Below are 23,334 nucleotides of genomic sequence, written 5' to 3'. Positions count from 1 at the left end.
GTCAGTGATCGGAGCTTGGGGGGGAAAGGTCAGTGATCGGAGCTTGGGGGGGAAAGGTCAGTGATCGGAGCTTGGGGGGAAAGGTCAGTGGTTGGAGCTTGGGGGGAAAGGTCAGTGGTTGGAGCTTGGGGGAAAGGTCAGTGATCGGAGCTTGGGGGGGGAAAGGTCAGTGATTGGAGCTTGGGGGGAAAGGTCAGTGATCGGAGCTTGGCGGGGATAGGTCAGTGATCGGAGCTTGGGGGGGGGAAAGGTCAGTGATCAGAGCTTGGGGGGAAAGGTCAGTGATCGGAGCTTGGGGGGGAAAGGTCAGTGATCGGAGCTTGGGGGGGAAAGGTCAGTGATCGGAGCTTGGGGGGAAAGGTCAGTGTTCGGAGCTTGGGGGGAAAGGTCAGTGATTCGAGCTTGGGGGGAAAGGTCAGTGATCGGAGCTTGTGGAGGGGAAAGGTCAGTGATCAGAGGTGGGGGGGAAAGGTCAGTGATCGTAACTTGGGGGGGAAAGGTCAGTGATCGGAGCTTGGGGGGAAAGGTCAGTGATCGGAGCTTGTGGAGGGGAAAGGTCAGTGATCAGAGGTGGGGGGGAAAGGTCAGTGATCGGAACTTGGGGGGGAAGGTCAGTGATCGGAGCGTGGGGGGAAAGGTCAGTGATCGGAGCTTGGGGGGAAAGATCAGTGATCGGAGCCGGGGGGGGGAAAGGTCAGTGATCAGAGGTGGGGGAGGAGAGGCCATCGCAGAAGGGATAGGTCGGCGATCAGGTCTTGGGGTGGGGTGGGGGATGGCTGTAATCAGCAGTGATTGACAGAGTGAGGCCAAAGGCTTCCTTGAGGGGCGTGTGGTGAGGGCGGGGGGAATACTCCTGTTCCTCCTGGCCCTCAAGGAGAGCTGTTAAGGGAACTTACCTTGTGGAGCCTACAGCTCCCGCCACCCTTTCCCTGCCGGGTTTCCTGAACCCTGGGAAACCAGTGCTGTGGCAGTAATGTTTAAGTCAGGCTCCCAATTATACTGTGGGAAGCCGATTTAAGTGTTTTAATGAAGTGTCCAGCCGCTCCAGGGATACTCGGGCGGCATAAAACCCACCATAAAAACCGCACGGGGCGCATACGTGGCGGGTTGGGTGCGTCCCAGTTTTTACATTATTAACCCCCCGACCCTCTCCCTCCCATGATGCGGGGGGAGGGCTAATATCAAGGCCACTGTGTTTGTCTCGGGCTCTCCAATCACACCAACACAATCCTATTATTGGCAGAAACCGGGGGGGGGGGGGGCAGAAAGTATTCACATATAGCGATGTGCCGTGAGGCGCAAGTGTTTCTCAGCTGAACACCGTGGTGCCTGAAATATACTAAATATTTAACAGGAACCCGTTTGTTAGTTTTCCAGACAATGGTGAATGAGCTCAGTGGATGACCTCTCCTACCCAAGAGCAGTGAAGCACATCCACGGGGAACCTGCTTCAATAAAAAGGAGCCCAACACTCCTGGTATACAACATGAAGTACACTTGTACTTTCATGAAATCTACTTAAACTTCTGCATTGTTTACTCACATACAGCACTTGCTTTCAGCTGCTGATCAGAACAAACTGTTACTACCAGTAGCATTCAAAACATATAGCAACTATGTGCCTTGTCAACAGTATTGGGAAGCTAGTAACTGCTTTTAGGGATCATTCATAATGCATAACCAGCTTGTGGAATGCTACGTGCTGAATTGTAAACCTACCCCAAAAAATAGAGACATTTACTTCAAACTAGTCCAGAGCAAAGGATCCAAATTCTTACTTGTTCAAATCGCTCCATGTCCTCTTCCCTCCCTGTCTCTGTAGACTCCTCCAACCTTCCAACAACTCTGTGCTTTCCTCTGGCCTCCTGCGCATTCCCCAATTTCCTTCCCCCCTCCACTGGTGGCCGTGCCTTCAGCTGCCTGGGCTCTAAGCTCTGGAATTCCCTCCCTAAACCTCTCCGCCTCTCCTTCTTGAGGCAGAAGATCAGCCATGATCTCATTGAATGGTGGAGCAGGCTCGAAGGGGCCAAATGCCCGACTCCTATTTCTTATGTTCTTATGTTCCTCCTTTAAGATGCTCCTTAAATTGTAACTCTTGACCACCTGTACTAATATCTCCTTATGCGACTCGGTGCTAAATTTTGTTTGCTAACACTCGTGTGCAGTGTCTTGGGACATTTTACCAAAGGCGCTATATAAATACAAGTTGTTGGTGTTGTTACTTGCATGTCAAATTGTGTATTGTGTGGTCAGAAAAAATGTGCTCCTCCTCGACCCGAAATTGTTGTGTCTGTGTATAATAAGACACAGACTGCAGGAGAAACGGTACAACAGGTGTTTACTCAACGTGGCTCACAGTGGAACTGCCTGTACAGATTACTACTCAGTGCTATATACAGGTGTGGTCACTGCCGGTACTACAGTATACATGAGCTGTAAAAAGTAGTTCCCCCCCTTAAAGGTATATACATTACAATTCCTCCCCTTTTAGATTAACAGTACCATAACACTCATTTAACAATTAAATATCAAACTAATTACAATTAACACTTTTAACATGCAACATTAGCTGAAAATAGTCTATTTATATATTCAGTCTTTGGGGAGGCTTCCTGATCCTTTCTGGATAGCGCCTTTCCCGAGTGTCTTGCTCTTGGTGCGGAGGCGATTCTGGCCCCCTGTCGTCGGTTGGTTCATCAGCTTCCGATGCTACTGTTTCTGGGGTAGATGCGACCTGTACGTCGGGTTCATCACCAGGGACGTATGGGCAAGGCATGGGGTTGACTTGTTCCTGTGACTCTAGGATCTGGTCAGCATGGCGTCTCACGATGCTCTCCCCAACGTCCACTGTGTACATTAGTGGGCCCTGCCGTGTGCATATCGTTCCTGGCTGCCATTTTTCTGTTCGGTAGTCGCGGGCCTAGACTGGTTGCCCTTCATCGAAGCTCCTTGTTGGCTTCTCATGGATGTGCTAGAATTGCTTACTCTCAATGTTAGATCCGTGGTTCAGTGGATAAATAATTACACGGATGCTGTACATAAACAAATAACAGGTCTTTACTGGAGGAGGGTAATTTCTAGACTGGGGTACAGAGGCATGCGCACAGCTTATATACCGGTGTGGTTACTGCCGGTACTATAGTATACAGGAGCTGTAAAAAGTAGTTCTGACTTAAAGCACATACACTACAATTCCTCCCTTTTTAGATTAATAATACCCCCTTAATATTCAAATAACAATTACATTTTTACATGTACATTCAATAACAAAAGTCCATTTATAGATTCAGTCTTTGGGGCGGCTTCCTGACCCTTTCGGGATAGTGCCTTTCTGGAGGTTCTTGTTCTTGGTGCAGAGGCGATTCTGACCCCTTTTCATCGGGTAGTTCATCGGGCTCCACTGCTACTGTGTCTGAAGTAGATGCTACCGGTATGTCGGGTTCATCCCCAGGTAATCGAGACATGGGGTTGACGCCTTCCTGTGATGCTAAGATCTGATCGACGTGGCGTCTCACAATGTTCTCCCCGACATCCACTGTGTACATTAATGGCCCCTGCCTTGTACATATCGTTCCGGGTTGTCACTTCTCTGTTCGATAGTCACGGGCCAAGACTGGTTGCTCTACATTGAAGCTCCTTGTCGGCTTCTCGTTGATGTGCTGGAATTGTTTGTCCTCAACATTTCTTCGCACATTTGGTCTGAGCAAGTCCAGATGAGATCTCAACCTTCGGTTAAAGAACATCATGGCCGGGGTCTGGTTGGTAACTGCATGTGTCGCGTTTCGGTAGGCTAATAAGAAATTGTCCATCTTATGCTGTAGTGGAATTTCCTCGTCGCACATGGCCTTTATCGCCTTCTTAAAGGTTTGTACGAACCTCTCAGCCAATCCATTGGTGGCTGGATGATACGGGGCGGATGTGTAATGCCTTACCCCATTCCTTTTCATGAATTTTTGGAATTTGTCGGACACAAGCTGTGGTCCATTATCAGAGCAGATCTGCTCTGGCAAACCATTTCTGGCAAATATGGTCCGTAGGACTGCAATCGTTTTCTCTGTAGTGGTTGAAGACATCTTTATCACCTCAGGCCACTTTGAATGAGCATCCACTGCTATTAAGAACATTGAGTCCATGAATGGACCAGCGAAATCAATGTGCACCCGTTGCCATGGAGAGGAGGGCCACTCCCATGGGTGTAGAGGGGCATGTGGTGGTGCATTTTGGACCTTCTGGCATCCTAAGCAGCTCTTAGTTAGGTCTTTGATTTGTTGATCAATTCCCGGCCACCACACATAAGCCCTAGCAAGGCTTTTCATTTTCACACCTCCCAGATGACCTTCATGTAGCTCCTTTAGCACTCTCTCCCTTAACTTGGGTGGAATCACCACTCTGGCTCCACACATCACTGTCCCCTGGCATACTGACAGCTGTTCTCTTCTGGATGAGAATGCTGGCAACAGTGAGTCGCCATGTGTTGGCCATCCCCTCACCGTCAATTCATATACCCGTGACAGCGTCGGATCATTGCGGGTCTCCTTCTCTATATCCGCGTTTGTTACTGGCAATCGTTCAATTATCGACGAATAAAATATCTCGATAGGGTCCACTGCTGGTGCTTCCTCCACCGTAGGCAGTGGCAGGCGTGATAGCCCATCAGCGTTCCCATGCTGTTTCGTGCCTTTATATTCTATTTCATATTGATTCGCCCCTAGAAACAGGGACCATCTTTGTAACCACTGTGCAGTCATTACTGGCACGCCCTTCTTAGGATTAAAGATGGAGACAAGTGGTTGGTGGTCAGTCAGCAAGGTGAACTTCTGCCCATGCAGATAATGGTTGAATTTTTTTACTCCCCATACTAGGCTGAGGGCCTCCCTGTCAATCTGGGCGTAGTTGCGCTCGGCTGAGGTTAGTGACCGAGACGCAAAGGCTACTGGCCTCTCCAACCCATCTGGGAATTTGTGCGACAGCACTGCTCCAATGCCGTAGGGTGATGCATCGCATGCCAAACGAATTGGTAGTGCTGAGTTGAAATGGGCCAACACCTCTTTTGATGTGATCAATTCTTTACACTTCTGGAAAGCTCGTCTACGTTCGTCATCCCACTTCCATGGTAAACCTGTTTGCAGTAGGGTGTTCAGCGGGTGTAATACCATAGACAAATTTGGTAAGAACTTGTGGTAATAGTTTACCAGCCCAAGGAACGACCTCAGCTGTGACACATTTTCCGGTGCTGGAGCCTTGACTACTGCCTCAATCTTGTCAGGGAACTTATGTAACCCCTCTTCATCGATGACATGGCCGCAATACGAGATCTGCTTCTGGAAAAACTCGCACTTGTGGCGATTAGCTTGTAGCCCATATTCCTTTAATCTGGCGAGCACCTTCTCCAAGTTAGCGAGGTGATCACCGTCATTTTTGCCCATGACCAAGAAGTCGTCCAAATAACACTTGGTCCCTGGAATCCCTTGCAGGACCTGATCCATCGCCCTTTGCCAGATAGCCGGAACCGAGGCTACTCCAAACACCAGCCGGTTGTATTGATAGAGACCTTTATGGGTGTTGATCGTAAGGTAATGTTTCGAAGCTTCTTCTACCTCCATTTGCAAGTATGCCTGGGCTAGATCAATTTTGGTGAAGCGTTTACCACCAGATAGCGAGGCGAAAATATACTCAATTCGTGGAAGCGGATATTGTACCGTGTGAAGGACTGGGTTCACTGTCACCTTAAAATCCCCACAGATGCGGACCTTCTTTGGTTCCCCAGGCGTATTACTCAACGACCTCTTCATTACAGGAACAATGGGTGTAGCCCACTCGCTCCAGTCCACTTTGGACAGTACTCCTGAACGTTCCAACCCTTCCAGCTCTGCTTCAACCGCTGGTCTGATCGCATAAGGCACTGGTCTGGCCTTCAGAAACTTTGGGCTTGCATTATCCTCTATTTTAATTGTTGCTGTTATTCCTTTTAGTGTTCCTAGTCCCTCCTGGAACACTTCTTTTGCGTCAGTTAGCATTTTTGACAGTCGTCCAGGTGTGACGTCGTCATCCTTTTTGGCCTCCACCTTCAGTGCCTGTATGGAATGCCAATCTAAATGTATCTTCCGGATCCATTCACGTCCTAGCAGTGGTGGTCCTCCATTTGGCAATACATATATATCCATTTTAGGTATTTCCTGACCTTTATATGTCACTTTCACCCTTATTTTTCCTTTGGGGTAGACTTTTTGCCCCGTATATGTCTTCAAGACAATCTCTGTAGCTTTCAAGGGTATGTGTGAAAATAGCCGCTTGTAGTCTCTTTGATTTATGACTGTTAGAGCTGACCCTGTGTCCAATTCCATTTCCACTTGGACTCCGTCTATCTTGAGTGTAACCCAGATAGTCTGGTGATCCTCCATTTCGGTTACATTATGTAGTTTCAGACAACCCAGCTCCTTGCTTCCGGAGTCTGTGTCACTTTTTTGTTCGTCTGAACCACTGTCCATCACCTGGTGTACCTTTTTGTACTTCTCCTGTGGAGATTTCTTACTGTTGGTTTTCTTCCCAGACCTGCAGATTCTTGCTATGTGTCCTGCTTTCCCACACTGTCTGCACACTTGGTCCTTGAACCAACAATCTTTCTGGTCATGTGTTGTTCTGCCGCAGCGATAGTACTTCCCTGTTCCATAGGTCATTTCGTTGGTGCCGTATTCTTGCGGTCTCCGTTGTATCTCTGCAGCGCCCCTTGTGGCTGCTTCATGTGATACTACCATACTGAAAGCTTTGTCCAGCGTAAGGTCCTTTTCTGATAGAAGCTGTTTCTGGGTTCCTTCACTTTGTAGCCCACACACAAACTTGTCCCTTAACGTGTCTGCTAGTCCCGCTCCAAACTGGCAGCATTTCGATAGCTTGCGCAGTTCCGTTAGGTACTCAGCATTGCTTTCGTCTTTGTGCTGGTTCCTTTTATGGAACTTAAATCGTTCTGCTATCAGCAGCGGTGTGGGGTTTAAGTGGTCCTGTAGGATTTCTACTATGCTTTCAAAATTCTTGTTTACCGGCTTCTCTGGGGTTATTAGATTTCGCAGTAACCCATAAGTTTTTGCACCCATGGAATTTAACAGAACCAGTGCTTTATTAGCATCTAGCACTTCATTCGCCCTGCAGTACACCTCAATACGTTCCACATATGTCGCCCAATCTTCGACTTCATTGTCGAACGTAGAGATACTGCCACTCTTCGGCATCCTTGGTTGTGCGTTAACTATCCCCAATGGCACCTCCCGCGCTTCCCCTTCTTCTCCGCTGTCACAAAATGGCGTCTCCCGCACTTTCCTTGCTTCCCGCGCTCGCCCGTCTTCTCCGCTGCGGCTTCGCAAAATGGCGTCTCCCGCGCTCTTCCTTCTCTGCGGCTCAATGGCGCCTCCCGCACTCTCCCTGCTTCTCCACGGCTCAATGGCGTCTCCCCTTGCTTCACCACGCAGACCCTGATCAGCCCGTGATCCCTGGCTGTGCTCTGCGCGTTGTTCTCTTGATATTTGTCGACACCGCTCAGTCTAGAACCCGGCTGTTTCTTACCCTCTCTCTCTCCGGTTTGCAGTATTTTTCCTCGACACCGCTCGGTGATCAACCCCCGGCTGCGCACTGCTGTCTTCACCCTCTTTCTTACCCCGTCGACACTGCCCGGCTCTCTCTCTCTGCCGTCGGTCGGCTCCAGCCGCCGCTGCTCGGGAAGGGTCTGCTCTGGACCTGTCGTCGGTCTCTTACTGCTCGTTGTGGCTGGGGAACCAAGCCCGGCTCTCCACAGCCTCCCCAGCGAAGTTGGATCTCTGCCTGACTGCTGGGCGGTTGCTCGCGGTCGACGCCCGTGTTCCTGGACTCGACTATTTTTTAATTTTTTTTTAATGTTGCAGGTAGATTCGCATCAACACTCGTCGCCATTGTTAGACCCGTGGTTCAGTGGATAAATAATTACACGGATGCTGTACATAAACAAATAACAGGTCTTTACTGGAGGAGGGTAATTTCTAGACTCGGGTACAGAGGCATGCGCACAGCTTATATACCGGTGTGGCTACTGCCGGTACTACAGTATACAGGAGCTGTAAAAAGTAGTTCTGACTTAAAGCACATACACTACACTCAACATCTCTTCGTACGTTTGGTCTGAGCAAATCCAGGTGAGATCTTAGCCTTCGGTTGAAGAACATCATGGCTGGGGCCTGGTTGGTGATTGCATGTGTCGTATTCCGGTAGGTGAACAGGAAATTGTCCACCTTTTGCTGCAGCGGAATGTTGTCATTGTACATAGCCTTTATTGCCTTCTTAAGGGTTTGTACGAACCTCTCAGCCAATCCATTTGTGGCTGGATGATACGGGGCGGATGTGTAATGCCTTACCCCATTTTTTTTCAAGAACCTCCAGAACTCTTCAGACACAAACTGTGGTCCGTTGTCGGAGCAAATCTGTTCTGGCAAGCCATTCCTGGCAAAAATGGTCCGTAGGACTGCAATAGTTTTCTCCGTGGTGGTGGAGGACATTTTGATGACCTCAGGCCATTTCGAGTGTGCATCCACGGCTATTAAAAACATTGAGTCCATGAATGGACCAGCAAAATCAATATGCACCCGTTGCCATGGAGATGATGGCCACTCCCATGGGTGTAGAGGGGCCTGTGGTGGTGCATTTTGGACTCTCTGGCATCCTGAGCAGCTCTTGGTCAGGTCCTCGATTTGTTTATCGATTCCTGGCCACCACACATAAGCCCTGGCTAGGCTTTTCATTTTTACCCCTCCCAGATGACCCTCATGAAGCTCATTGAGCACTCTATCCCTTAACTTGGGTGGAATTACCACCCGGGATCCACACATCAAGGTCCCCCGGCACACTGACAGCTGTTCTCTCCTTGTCGAGAATGCTGGCAACAGTGAGTCGCCATGTGCTGGCCATCCCTTCACCGTCAAATCATATACCCGAGACAGTGTCGGGTCATTTCGGGTTTCCTTTTCGATACAAGCGTTAGTTACCGGTAGGTATTCAACTATAGTCGAATGGAATATTTCGACAGGATCCACTGCTGGTGCTTCCTCCGCAGTAGGCAGTAGCAGGCGTGATAGCCCATCAGCATTTCCATGCTGTTTCGTGCCCTTATATTCAATCTCATAGTGGTGCGCCCCTAGAAAAATGACCATCTTTGTAGTCGTTGCGCAGTCATCACCGGAACGCCCTTCTTCGGATTAAAAATGGAGACAAGAGGCTGGTGATCAGTCAGCAAGGTGAATTTCTGCCCGTGCAGATAGTGATTGAACTTTTTCACTCCCCACACTAGGCTGAGCGCCTCCCTGTCAATCTGGGCGTAGTTACGCTCGGCTGAGGTTAGTGATCGTGACGCAAAGGCTATTGGCCTCTTTGAGCCATCCGAGAATTTGTGCGACAGCACCACTCCAATGCCGTAGGGTGACGCATCACATGCCAACCGAATTGGTAATGCCGGGTTGTAATGGGCCAATGCCTCTTTCGATGTGATTAGTGTTTTGCTCTTCTGGAAAGCTCATCTACATTTGTCACTCCACTTCCATGGCACCTCAGTTTGCAGTAGGGTGTTCAGTGGGTGTAGTATTGTAGACAAATTTGGCAAGAACTTAGGTAGTAGTTTACCAGCCCGAGGAACGACCTCAGTTGTGACATATTTTCCGGTGCTGGAGCCTTGACTACTGCCTCAATCTTCTCTGGGGACTTATGTAACCCCTCTTTATCGATAACGTGGCCACAATACGAGATCTGTTTTCTAAAAAACTCGCATTTGGGGCGGTTAGCTCGGAGCCCATATTCCTGCAATCTAGTGAGCACCTGCTCCAGGTTGGCAAGGTGATAACTGTCATTTTCACCTGTGACCAGGATGTCGTCCAAATAACACTGGGTCCCTGGGATCCCTTGCAGGACTTGTTCCATTGCCCTCTGCCAAATAGCCGGAGATGATGCTACCCCGAATACCAGCCGGTTGTATTGGTAGAGACCTTTATGGGTGTTGATTGTGAGGTGTTTTTTTGATACTTCTTCTACCTCCATTTGCAGATACGCCTGGGCCAGATCAATCTTAGTGAAGCATTTCCCTCCAGATAGCGAGGTGAAAATATCTTCAATCCGCGGAAGTGGATATTGTACGGTGTGAAGGACCGGGTTCACTGTTACCTTAAAGTCCCCACAGATGCGAACCTTCCTTGGTTCCCCAGGCGTGCTGCTCAATGACTTTTTCATCACAGGGACGATGGGTGTAGCCCACTTGCTCCAGTCTACCTTGGACAGTACACCTGAACGTTCCAGACTCTCCAGCTCTGCTTCGATGGCTGGGTGGATCGCATAAGTTACCGGTCTGGCCTTAAAAAATTTTGGGCTTGCGTTTCCTTCAATTTTAATCATCGCTGTCATGCCTTTTAGTGTTCCGAGTCCTTGCTGGAACACTTCTTTCGTGTCAGTTAGGGTCTTTGACAGTCGCCCAGGTGTGACGTCGCCATCCTTTTTGTCAGCCACAGTCAGTGCCTGTATGGAATGCCAATCCAGTTGTATTTTCTGGATCCATTCACGTCCCAGTAATGGTGGTCCTCCATCTTGCAATACATACAGGTCTAGTTTTGGTGTTTCCTTACCGTTATATATAACGGTCACCCTTATTTTTCCTTTGGGGCAGACTTTTTGCCCCATGTACGTCTTCAAAATAATTTTTGTGTCTCTCAAGGATATGTGTGAGAATAGCCACTCGTAGTCCCGTCAGTTTATGACTGTTAAGGCTGATCCTGTGTCCAATTCCATCTTTACCTGGACTCCTGCTATCTTGAGAGTGACCCAAATGGTTCGGTGATCCTCTGTTGTGATCACATTATGTAGTTTCAGACAACTCAGTTCCCTGCTTTCGGAGTCGTTATCACTCTTTTGTTCGTCTGAACTATTCTCCGTTACCTTATGTACCTTCTTGTACTTTTCTTTGGTAGGTTTCTTATTGCTGGTTTTCTTTCCCGACCTGCAGACTCGTGCTATGTGTCCTACTTTTCCACACTGTCTGCACACTTTGTCTTTGAACCAGCAATCATTCTGGTCATGTGTTGTTCTGCCGCAGCGATAGCACTTCTCTGTTCCATATGACATTTCATTTGTGCCATATTCTTGCGGTCTCTGTTGTATCTCTGCAGCGCCCCGTGCTGCTGCTTCATATGATACCGCAATGCTGAAAGCCTTTTTCAGCGTAAGGTCCTTTTCAGATAAAAGCTGTTTCTGGGTTCCTTCACTTTGAAGCCCACACACAAACTTGTCCCTTAAGGTATCTGCCAGTCCCGCTCCAAACTGGCAGTGTTTCGATAGTTAGCGCAGTTCTGTTAAATAATCAGCATTGCTTTCATCCTTATGCTGGTTCCGTTTGTGAAACTTGAATATTTCCGCTATCAGCAGCGGTGTGGGGTTTAAATGTTCCTGTAGTATCGTTACTATGTCTTCAAAACTCTTTTCCATTGGCTTCATTGGGGTTACTAGATTTCGTAATAAACCATACGTCTTTGCACCCATTAAATTTAACAATACCGACGCTTTCTTGTCATCTGACACCTCATTTGCCTTGCAGTACACCTCTATTTATTCGACATATGTAGTCCAATCTTCGAGTTCATTGTCAAATGCGGTGATACTGCCACTCTTCGGCATTTTGGGTGTGGTTTAAAATGGAGTCTCCCAATGGCTTAAAATGGCATCTCCCGCGCTTTCCTTCCTCCCCCGCTGCTGCCAACGCCGCTCCCGGCGGCTCTCGTGGCAGTGGCGGCGCCCTGTAGGTTTCACGTGCTTCTCCTGCGCTGCTGCCAATGCTGCTCTCGGCGGTCCTCGTGGCAATGGCGGCGCCTCGCAGGTTTCTGCGCGTCTCTCTCTCCCTCTCTTCGATGCTGCTCGGCCCCTGAACACCGGCTGTGCCCTGTGCGCTCTGCCCTCTCTCTCTCTCCCCCGTCGACGCTGCTCGGCCCTTTGCTGTGCCGCTCGGTCGGGCTCTTGCCCGCCGCTGTCCGGGAAGGGTCTGCGCACTACCTGTTGCCAGCCCGTTTCGCTGGACCACCTCGACTGGAAAGCCAAGCCTGGCTCTCGACAGCCTCCCCCGCAATTCTTGAGTCTCTGCTGGATGACTGGGCGGTTGCCCGTGGTCGACGCCCGAGTCTCTGGCCTTGACCTCCAATCCACTGATCTCCAGGAACGAATCCCCGGGAGGTGATGCAGAGTTGCAGGTAGGTTCGAACTTGCCTTGTCGCCAATGTTGTGTCTGTGTATAATAAGACACAGACTGCAGGAGAAACGGTACAACAGGTGTTTACTCAACGTGGCTCACAGTGGAACTGCCTGTACAGATTACTACTCAGTGCTATATACAGGTGTGGTCACTGCCGGTACTACAGTATGCATGAGCTGTAAAAAGTAGTTCCCCCCTTAAAGGTATATACATTACAGAAACGCTGACTCTGTTTCTCTCTGCTCGATGCTGCCTGACCTGCTGAGTGTTTCCAGCATTTTCTGCTGTTATTTCTGTGGAGAACTCCCCTGCTCTACTTCGAAATAGTGGCCATGGGACCTTTTATGTCTGCCTGAGAGCGAGCAGACGGGGCCTCGGTTTAACGTCTCATCCAAAAGATGGCACCTCCGACAGTGCCGCACTCCCTCAGCACTGCACTGGGATTTTCGGCTTAGATTTTGTGCTCATGCCTGTGGAGTGGGACTGGAACCCACAGCCTCTGACTCAGGAGCGAGAGTGCTACCCACTGAGCCACAGCTGACACCCCTGAATAAGTCTCACTATCAGTGCTCCTTTAACAACACCAGTTACAAAGAAACGTGATTTTTTTTATTTTTGTTGGTGTTCTTGATTTTTCTTTTCGATTAAGAAGACCACATTTTTATTTATTATTGCCTATTTCTTCCCCTTCTTTAGCTCTCTCTTTGCCTCGTGCAGATGCCCTCTCCAACAGACCGCTCGGATTCACACAAAACCAGCCTGAGGTCATCATCTCATCAATTTTCCATTTGTGTCAGGAAGTCTCTTCTTTATGCCTTCCAATGATACCATAACTCAGATTGGCAACACACTGCATGTCGTAACTAGGATTGCGAACTTCCCGTGTGTTATCATGGACAAATCCCCAAATAAAAAGAAAAAAAAGACTTGAATTTATATGGCGCCTTTCATGACCACCAGATGTCTCAACGCACTTTACATCCAATTAAGTACTTTTTGAAGTGGAGTTGTAAGATTCGCAAAATTGAACTTTATATAATAAAGGGTTGAATGGCAGAAGAGGCCATGATTTTAAAGACTGTTTTAAAAGAAGCCTAGGAAAAAGGGGTATTCAAAATGGCCGCCAGACCCCGTGACCAACTTATTGGGACACTTTAAAATGGTTCCTGCAGTCCTCAGACAGCTTTGTCGATTCTGCCCACAGTAAGTTCTGGAAGCCGTCTCTGAGAGTACGAAACCAGACACCCACATATACATATAGATTGGATGCAGATCCAGTCAAGGTCGGCCTGTAGATAAAGGCCATCTAAATGTTTAACCAGACAAAAGGGAACAGTTTCATATTCATGAGAAGAGCATCAAGGACCCGTTAAGGACATCACCAGTCCATCCAAGATCAGTTTAAAATATAATAACTACCCCGTTGTGCTCCCAGCCCGCCAAAATTAAAACAAAAGACTAACCTGATTTGGCGCGAGATAGGGGCTTCTGATGAGAAGTATATCTGGGAACCCAGAGGTAGAAAGGAAAGAAACGGGAGGAAGCCATAGACGGAGCGGTCATCGTGGTGCTACCATCGTATCGGTAGCATCATCGCTAGAAGAAGGAGAAGAAGACGGTTCGAGCTGGCGTCCCGCCCCGGGGTAAAACATCGGGAGATCATCGACCAACCCCGGGCCGTTGACAAAACGAGAGGCCACCGACCCACTCTGGCTCGGGAGAAGAGACAATTAAAACCAACAGAAGAAATGATAGGGGCCAGCCTGAGGCTCCTCTGACCGGGGTTGAGCAAACGATCCCCGACCTCGCCGACATCCAGACCAGCCGGTGTCCAGCCGTCAACGACCCCCACCTCAGGAGAGAGGTGTGGCGCAGTTCGCTGGGGCTCCACCAACCACGTGGAGACGGGACGCCTGAAAGGATCAAATGCAGACCTGTTTCAAAACCTTACACTTCCTAGTTGGATTGGTGAGCATGTTTCTGGCCCTTCATAATCAGATCTAGATAGGTTTAAGGGGGTGGACATTTAAGGGTATAATTAACATGAGTTGTTGTCCCTCGATGTTCCGTGTGTTTTCCCCATTTCATGATAATCTTTGTAGAGTATAATATGCCTGTATTTGCCTTAGTTAGTACTGTGTCGTTATGATTTGTTTGTGTTTTCCCCTCCCATGTATCCTCTTATTTGCTTGCATTTGATTTGTTTTACATTATGCAATAAAATTTCATTTAGTTTTCATCAAACTTGGTCTATAACAGTTTTCTCTACATTGTAGTTCCCGCCCCAAAGTCCAGAGTACAGAATCTAAGGGGCGAGTGGGTCGAACCACTCACGGTTTTACTGTGCAAGAGAGAGAGGCCTCTAGAGAGAGAAACCTCTGCGATCTAAAACCCCTTACAGAGTCACTGTTGTAATGTGATAATGACCAGATAATCTGTTTTTGTTATGTTGATTGAGGGATAAATATTGGCCAGGACACCAGGGAGAACTCTCCTGCTCTTCTTCAAAATAGTGCCATGGAATCTTTTACGTCCACCTGAGAGAGCAGACAGGGCCTCGATTTAACGTCTCATCGGAAAAACGGCACTTAGAAACATAGAAACATAGAAGATAGGAGCAGGAGTAGGTCATTCGGCCCTTCGAGCCTGCTCCGCCATTCAATGTGATCATGGCTGATCATCCAAATTCAGTACCCTGTCCCTGCCTTTTCCCCATATCCCTTGATCCCTTTAGTCTCAAGAAATATATCCAACTCTTTCTTGAATATATTTAATGAACTAGCCTCTGTGGCAGAGAATTCCACAGGTTCACCACTCTCTGGGTGAAGAAATTCCTCCTCATTTCAGTCCTAAATGGCTTACCCCTTATCCTTAGACTATGACCCCTGGTTCTGGACTCCCCGGCCATCAGAAACATCCTTCCTGCATCTAGTCTGTCCAGACCTGACAGAATTTTATAGGTTTCGATGAGATCCCCTCTCAATCTTCTAAACTCCAGTGAGTATAAGCCCAATCGACACAATCTCTCCTCATACATCATTCCTGCCATCCCAGGTATCAGCCTGGTGAATCTTCGCTGCACTCCATGGCAAGAACGTCCTTCCTCAGGTAAGGTGACCAAAACTGCACACAATACTCAAGGTGCGGTCTCACCACGGCCCTGTACAACTGTAGCAAGACATCCTTGTTCCTGTACTCGAACCCTCTTGCTACGAAAGCCAACATACCATTTGCCTTCTTAACCGCCTGCTGCACCTGCATGCTTACCTTCAGCGACTGGTGCACAAGGACACCCAGGTCTCTTTGCACTTCCCCTTCTCCCAATCTATTGCCATTCAAATAATAATCTGCCTTCCTGTTTTTGCCACCAAAGTGGATAACCTCACATTTATCCACATTATAGTGCATTTGCCATGTTTCTGCCCAATCACCCAACCTGTCCAAATCGTACTGGAGTTTCCTGACATCCTCCTTGCAGCTTACCCTCCCGCCCAGCTTTGTGTCGTCTGCAAATTTGGAGATATTACATCCAATTCCCTCGTCCAGATCATTAATATATATTGTGAACAGCTGGGGTCCTTGGACCAATCCTTGCGGTACCCCACTAGTCACTGCCTGCCACTTCCGACAGTGCAGCGTTCCCTCAGCACTGCACTGGAGTGTCAGCCCAGCTTTATGTGTTCAAGTCTCTTGAGTGGGACTTGAACCCACAACCTTCTGACTCAGAGGCAAGGGTGCTACCAACTGAGCCACAGCTGACAAATCCCAGTGTATTCTTTTGTTCTAATAGTGAGCATTGAGGACCTCATTGAGAAAGAAACTGGCTGGGAGATGTTTGTGAGATGCAGGGAGATAAATTGAAATGTCATGATCAATTTTGCACCCTAAGCTGAAGGCAATACCTGTACTGGTCTCGCTAGACATGCTCCTATCTAGTTATCCAGCCAGCTAAACACTCATTCAAATAATTCCTCCGAGAAGCAGGTTGCTGTTTTGAAGCTTTACTTGAACAAATTTGTGAAACTGTAAACAAAGAAAAAATATGTTTTGTACATAGAACTGAGTACTATACATTAGATGTTACATAAGATATAAACATGTTTATGACAACAGAATAGACTAATTGTATAACTAAATAGCACTGAAGCTAAACCTCGGTAACTAACAGCTAATAACTTCTTATAGACAAAGTATTGTCAAAATACTACACTGACAAGGTTGTTATCATGTTACTAAACAAGGATACTCACAGACATTGCATCTTGCCTAGCGTATGAGAAGGATGCAACAGGATTGAGAATCCCTCATGTGAGCTTCTTCATAACTCAGCAGGTTCTTCCTGGAATACTACTTCCGGGTCAAGCAGGAAGGTCAAATGACATACTGCTATACACTAACACTGCTATACACTAGCGGCACTGATTGCACAAAGGAAATCATCTTCCTCGGCCCTGGCTCGGTGGGTGGCACTCTCGCCTCCGAGTCAGAAGATCATGGGTCCAAGTTCCGCTCCAGAGACTTCAGCATAAAATCTAGGCTGACGCACCCAGTGCAGTGCTGAATGAGTGCTGCACTGTTGTAGATGCAGATGATATGTTTCCTACACTACAACAGTGACTCTACTTTAAAAAAAATACTGCATTGGCTTTAAAGCACTTTGGGACATCCTGAGGTTGTGAAAGGTGCTATAAGTCTTTTTCTTTTTCACACCGGGACTCCATCTGCCCTTTCAAGTGGATGTAAAAGATCCCATTGCACTACTCAAAGCAGATCAGGGGAGTTCTCCCCCGGTGTGCTGGGGCCAGTATTTATCCCTCAACCGACATCACTGAAACAAATTAACTGGTCATTTCTCACATTGCTGTTTGTGGGGGCTTGCTGTGCACAAGTTGGCTGCATTACAACAGTGACTACACTTTAAAAGTACTTCATTGGCTGCAAAGTTCTTTGGGACGTCCTGAGGTTGTGAAAGGCGCTGTAGAAATGCCTCAATTGTGTTTTTTTTAAAGGCAGCACGGTGGCATAGTGGTTAGCACTGTTGCCTCACAGCGCCAGGGACCCGGGTTCGAATCCGGCCTCGGGCGACTGTCTGTGTGGAGTTTGCACATTCTCCCCGTGTTTGCGTGGGTTTTCTCCGGGTGCTCCGGTTTCCTCCCACAGTCCAAAGATGTGCGGGTTAGGTTGATTGGCTATGATAAATTGACCCTTAGTGTTAGGGGGGATTAAATACGTGGGGTTACGAGGATAGGGTGGGATATGTGTTGGTGTAGGGGTTACGGGGATCGGGTGGGATATGTGTTGGTGTAGGGGTTACGGGGATCGGGTGGGATATGTGTCGGTGCAGGCTCGATGGGCCGAAATGGCCTCTATCTGCACTGTGGGGTTTCTGTGATTTCGGTGACTATGCTGAGGCAGTAGTGACAGAGGTGAAGTACTTTCAGCTCACGTGTACACACATTGTCAGAACTGGGTTACAAAACTTCAGTCTGGATCAAGATTGAGGAAGGAAAGTATCTTTTATTTCAGCAGAGACAGTCACCCGCTCAGTTCATAGCTCATCAGCTGAGAACGAACTGAAGGACAGATCCAAATTTGAGACCACCTCGTGGGATCACCACATGCCTGAATTTCTGTTTGCCTTTTTAAAAGCTGCAAGATTTTCTCTTTCAAAATAACTGCTGGTGGTTTTATAAAGGGAATATGCTGCTTTGAAAACATGTCCCCTACTTTACTATTCTCTCCATGCGGTGCACATTTCAGGTCAGATCAGTTGAGCTTGCAAGTAAAAAATGACAACACTAGGGATGAATTGTTGGTCCTAGGGTTTTACAATTGCTAACCTAATTCCCCAAAAGACCGTCTTTCTGTCTTACAATAGTTAATGCTTTTCTTTTCTAGCTCCTGTATTGCATTCCCAATAGACCGCAGAAAGCAGCGAAGGTTAATGACCCCCTTCTTAGGGCTTCTGGTCCCAGGATCTTATCTTCGACATGTAACAGCTAGTTAGAAAGAAGACACAGAACCAAGTGTCCGTGCCCTTAGGAACCTTGACACTTATTGAGGTTACTGCTGCGTGACAAAATGGAGTTGGGAATAAGAGATTTTATTTAAATCTCCACTTTAAATCCCAAGTTGACTGAATCCTTCAGACATAGCCCATTTTTCTAGTCAAAGAAAAATCAATGCCACCTTCCCCATTAAAATCAGCAGGTGCTCCCTTTCAGTTCCAATTTACTTGTGCTGTCCTTTTTCATACTAAAGGTTTACCAGAGGCATGTCATTTTTCAGGAAAACATCTGCAATCTGCACATCTCGCGTAGGAAACCCTCCCGGTGCACAGTTTCCTTCAACCCATTTATTAATGTAGAAAAATCAATAGGCGGTGGTGATGGTGGAGGCTGCAGAACAGCTCCAAAAGTGACTTTGAGTGATTAAGGCATGCCTATCCACTGCTGGATGCCGAGTCCTAGGGATAGCTTATTTGTGATGATTCTGTCCACCTCGAAATGCAGGCGTGATTGAGATTTACTGGCCGTGTTAATAACTCTCCTGCTCAGAATGGCCGAAAACATTCATCACCCAGTTTCCCCACAGTAAGCTCCGTAATGGTTTTCCAGGGAACCCAACAACAACAACAACTTGCATTTATATAGCGCCTTTAACATAAAAAGAAAGTCCCAAAGCACTTCACAGAAGTGGAAACAAAAACATTAGAAATGGACAGCAAGACCATGTGAAGGAATAGGCCATATAACCTATTCATAAAAATACACTAACTTATGAAAGAATTCTGGCCTAATTAAAACATGACAAACTGGGTCTGGAAATCTAGAAACCGAACGATGAAAAAGCTGTGAAAGCATTCTGGCTATAGAGATAAGATAAGTTGTTGACACTGAATCAATAACCTTATTGAAACAGAAAGTTAAAGGCTCTGGTAGGCTGAACCTTTTGGAATAAGGCAATGGTTCACCCTGGATAATGTGTTCTAATTTACACTTCGTAAAGAAGCACATAAAAGTAAGAAACTTCTGCCTTTGTAAAAATGACATCAAGTAAAAACCACATCTGCCGTTACACCGTTTTTTATGGTAAACTTAGAACACCTAGAGAAGAGACATGATTCTGTAATGCTAACAGCTGAGGTGACTGTAAGAATTGCAGGGATCAGCAGAAAAATTACTAGAGATAATTAGCTTACATCAGCAGAAAACCTTAAAGGAAATACCACTGGAAAAGGGTATAAATATTGAACTCTCAAATGGGATAGTAGACTCACTTTAAAGGAGCAAAGCGATTCTCGGATTCAGAGGTGGCTCTGTAAGTCTCCAACTCTTTGTACCTTGGGGATCAAAGGTATTTGATTTTGGTGGATATCCTGAATAGAACTTTAAGAACTGTAAAATTGTAGCGAAGTTAAGATTTGAAAGTAAGGTTCTCTGATAATAGGATTGTAAGCTTTCTCTTTTTGGAACTGTTAATGTTGCGATTGACTCACCAACTGTAAATTACATGTTGGTTCTTTAATAAATCTATATATTTTTAGAATTGTCTCACATAAGACTTCTGTATCAAACTTGCGAACTCAATTTCTGTACACCCTTTGGTAAGGAGTTACAGAATTCTGGGGGAGTTTTCCGGACCCTCACAATATCCGGAATGTTACAGTCTAGCTAAACTTATTAAAAGTGCTATCTGGAGGACAGTAACATTTTCAGGTTGTTCCTTTCCTTTAGGGACAGATAGTCCAGACCTTTAGACCCAATTAAGTGTCTTTAGGGTTCAGCTACCTCAAACTTTAGTTGAAAGTGAACGTCTGAGGAATACGCTTGATCCGGGGTAGCCCTAAATGGGCTAGGACTAGTAATTATCCCTTCAACCAAAGGGTTATTTCCTAAGTTTGCTCTCAGTGAGTGGCCTGTCATAAATATATAGGCCTACATAGAATTACATAGATATTACAACACAGAAATGAACCGTTTGGCCCAACAAGGTGGAGTTTATCTAATTTAAGAGCAGTAGTCCTAATCCTATGTATCTGCCCAGTTCCTATATTGCTTTATTCTCCCACCTTTCTAAACTATGCTTAAATGTTAACGCGGACTCTGCTTCAAACACTAACTCTGGTGGCGCATTCCATAACGTCACAAACCCTCTGTGTAAAAAAAAAAGCTTTCTCCTGCTCTCTGTCCTGAATCACTTACATCTATTCTTATATTTATGCCACCTTGTTCTTCACCCATCAATCACTGGAGACAGTCTGTTTCTATTGACTCTGTCCCATCCCTTCTTACATTTAAACACCGCCATCAAATCAGCCCTTAATCTCCTCTGTTCCAATTAAAACAGCCTCAGTTTTACAAATCAATCATTCCTTGTATTTTGTATTTTCACATATTCAGGGACATTCTAATGAATCTATTAGCTCAGTAACCTTCCTGTAGTGTGGAGTCCAAAAGAGCACAGAGTACTGGAACTCTTCCATGCTTGCTGCTCATTGATGAAGATGGTAGGATTCCCCTCAATCACAACTGTTGCCACCATCCATTGCTGCACCTCCTCCAACAGCACACCCTTGAAGGGGTGGGGGCTGGTGTACGTGGAGTGGGGCAGTTCTACACTTACTGTACGTAGGAACATAGGACCAGGAGGAGGCCATTCAGCCCCTCGAGCCTGTTCCTCCATTCAATTAGATCATGGCTGATCTGTATCTTAATTCCATCTATTCTTATATTTATGTCACCTTGTTCTTCACCCTTGGTTCCATATCCCTTAATACCCTTACCCAACAAAAATCTACTGACCTCAGTCTTGACATTTTCAATTGACCCCAAGCCCCAATAGCTTTTTGGGAGACAGAGGGAGTCTCCATATTTCCACTAGCCTTTGTGTATATATCTTTCTTTAGCAATCCTTCGACATCTTCTTCAAAACAGTGTTCCAGGCCAGTCAATCCAGCATGACCTGTAGGGTGTATTCACTAGAGTTTAGAAGAATGAGAGGGGATCTCATTGAAACGTTTAAAATTCTGACTGGGCTAGACAGACTGGATGCAAGGAGGATGTTTCCCCTGGCTGGGGGGTCGAGAACGAGGGGTCACAGTCTCAAGATACGGGGTAGGACATTTAGGACTGAGATGAGGAGAAATTTCTTCACTCAGAGGGTGGAATTCTCTACCACAGAAGGCTGTGGAGGCCAAGTCACTGAATATATTTAAGAAGGAGATAGATAGATTTCTAGACACAAAAGGCGTCAAGGGGTATGGGGAGAGAGCGGGAATATGGTATTGAGATAGAGGATCAGCCATGATCATATTGAATGGTGGAGCAGGCTCGAAGGGCTGAATGGCCTACTCCTGCTCCTATTTTTCTGTTTCTTTGACAAATGAACATTCGCTCCTCTGCCCACCTGTTTCTGTGTGCTCCTGGGGAATGGGCAGGGAGTACATTTAAATTAGATGGCTTTGCCAAATCCATTGAGATCTACAGGCCACTATTAGGAGTGTGGGGATCAGGCCTGCATTTTCCCTGTGAATAGTGGGAAATCATCACATTTTCCTTAATGCCCACAAACCGCTACCCTTTTTGCTGGCAAGTTTTGTCAGAATATCAGCATGGAGCACAGTAAGCCACATAATTTATCTTAATACCATATGCATAAAGCAAGTTCTCACATTTTAAGAATGAGGAATCTCCTCGGTAATACTGTCTCGAGAGGTATTTATTATCTCGTTGCTCAAATAGAATATTTATTAGGTTTCCTCTCAGATAATCTACCTAGAAGGGTGTAACTTTTTAATACTTCAGCTATTCCCCATTAATAAGAATGTGATGAAGACTGGGTATTAGCGATGTTTAATGTTTCTGTATCGCAAATTTTAATACCATAGTTGTTGCATAATCTCTGAGCATCTTCCCGCTAATGGCTTTTCTCCTCGAAGATATATTTCAGTGAATTCCCCAAATAATCTTTCCGTATAATTATGTATTACTTGTAATTAGTTGGCACTGCCTCAATTTAGAGAATGGACTGGACTTGTTAAAATTAATTTACATAGACTGTACAGCACAGAAACAGGCCATTCGGCCCAACTGGTCCGTGCCGGTATTTATGCTCCACACCAGCCTCCTCCCACCCCTACTTCATCTCACCCCATCAGCAGACCTTGTACTTGTACAACATGTACTTATCTAGCTTCCCCTTAAATGCATCTATGCGAATCACCTCAACTACTCCCTGTGGTAGCGAGTTCCACATTCTCTCATATCCACATCCACTCCCTGGATAAAAAGTTTCTCCTGAATTCCCTATTGGATTTATTAGTGACGATCTTACATTTATGACCCTTAGTTTTAGACTCGCCCACACATCTTCTCCACATCTACCCTATCAAAACTCTGCACGATTTTTAAAGACCTCTGACATGAATCAACTGAACGGCCTGCAGGTGGCGCTGTCCAGGGAGAGTATAAATACTCGGGCATGGGCCCAGCTTGCACAGGGCATTCTTAACAGGAGGGGGGGGGGGGGGCCTCCCGAATACCTGCAAATCAGGGTCCTAGGATCCCCAACGCGAATTGAACACAACGTCATGGAAGTCCTGCCCTGCTGCCCTGCTGCCCAGTAAAAACCAGCGGGATTGGTGTGAAGCTGAACTATTTAAAGGAGCACTCAGCTGCAGGCAATTGGATCACAGGATCTGTGTGCCATTGTGCTGTTTGGATTACCAAGAGAATTTCTAGCTGCCTGATCGCTTTTTTCTCACTTTATTTTTACCTTGCTTACCTTCAGTAAGCTCCGTCTGCTTATAATGGTGCTCTCATTGCCGATCCTGCAACGCCTCGAATTTACAATGCTCATCCTTGTTTTCAAATCCTTCAACGGCCTCGCCCCACTCCCTATCTCTGTAACCTCTTCCAGCCCCACAACCCTGCCAACCCCCCCCCACCGAGATCTCTGTGCTCCTCCAATTCTGGCCTCTTGTGCATATCTGATTTCCATCGCTCCACCATTGGTGGCCGTGCCTTCAGCTGCCTGGGCCCTAAGTATGGAATTCCCTCCCTAAATCTCTCCGCCTCTCTCTCCTCCTTTAAGAC

Source organism: Somniosus microcephalus, chromosome 10, assembly GCF_052327205.1.
Source record: "Somniosus microcephalus isolate GS21.2 chromosome 10, FLI_Smic_1.0, whole genome shotgun sequence".
In the NCBI taxonomy this organism is placed as follows: domain Eukaryota; kingdom Metazoa; phylum Chordata; class Chondrichthyes; order Squaliformes; family Somniosidae; genus Somniosus; species Somniosus microcephalus.
This window is presented reverse-complemented; position numbering follows the sequence as displayed.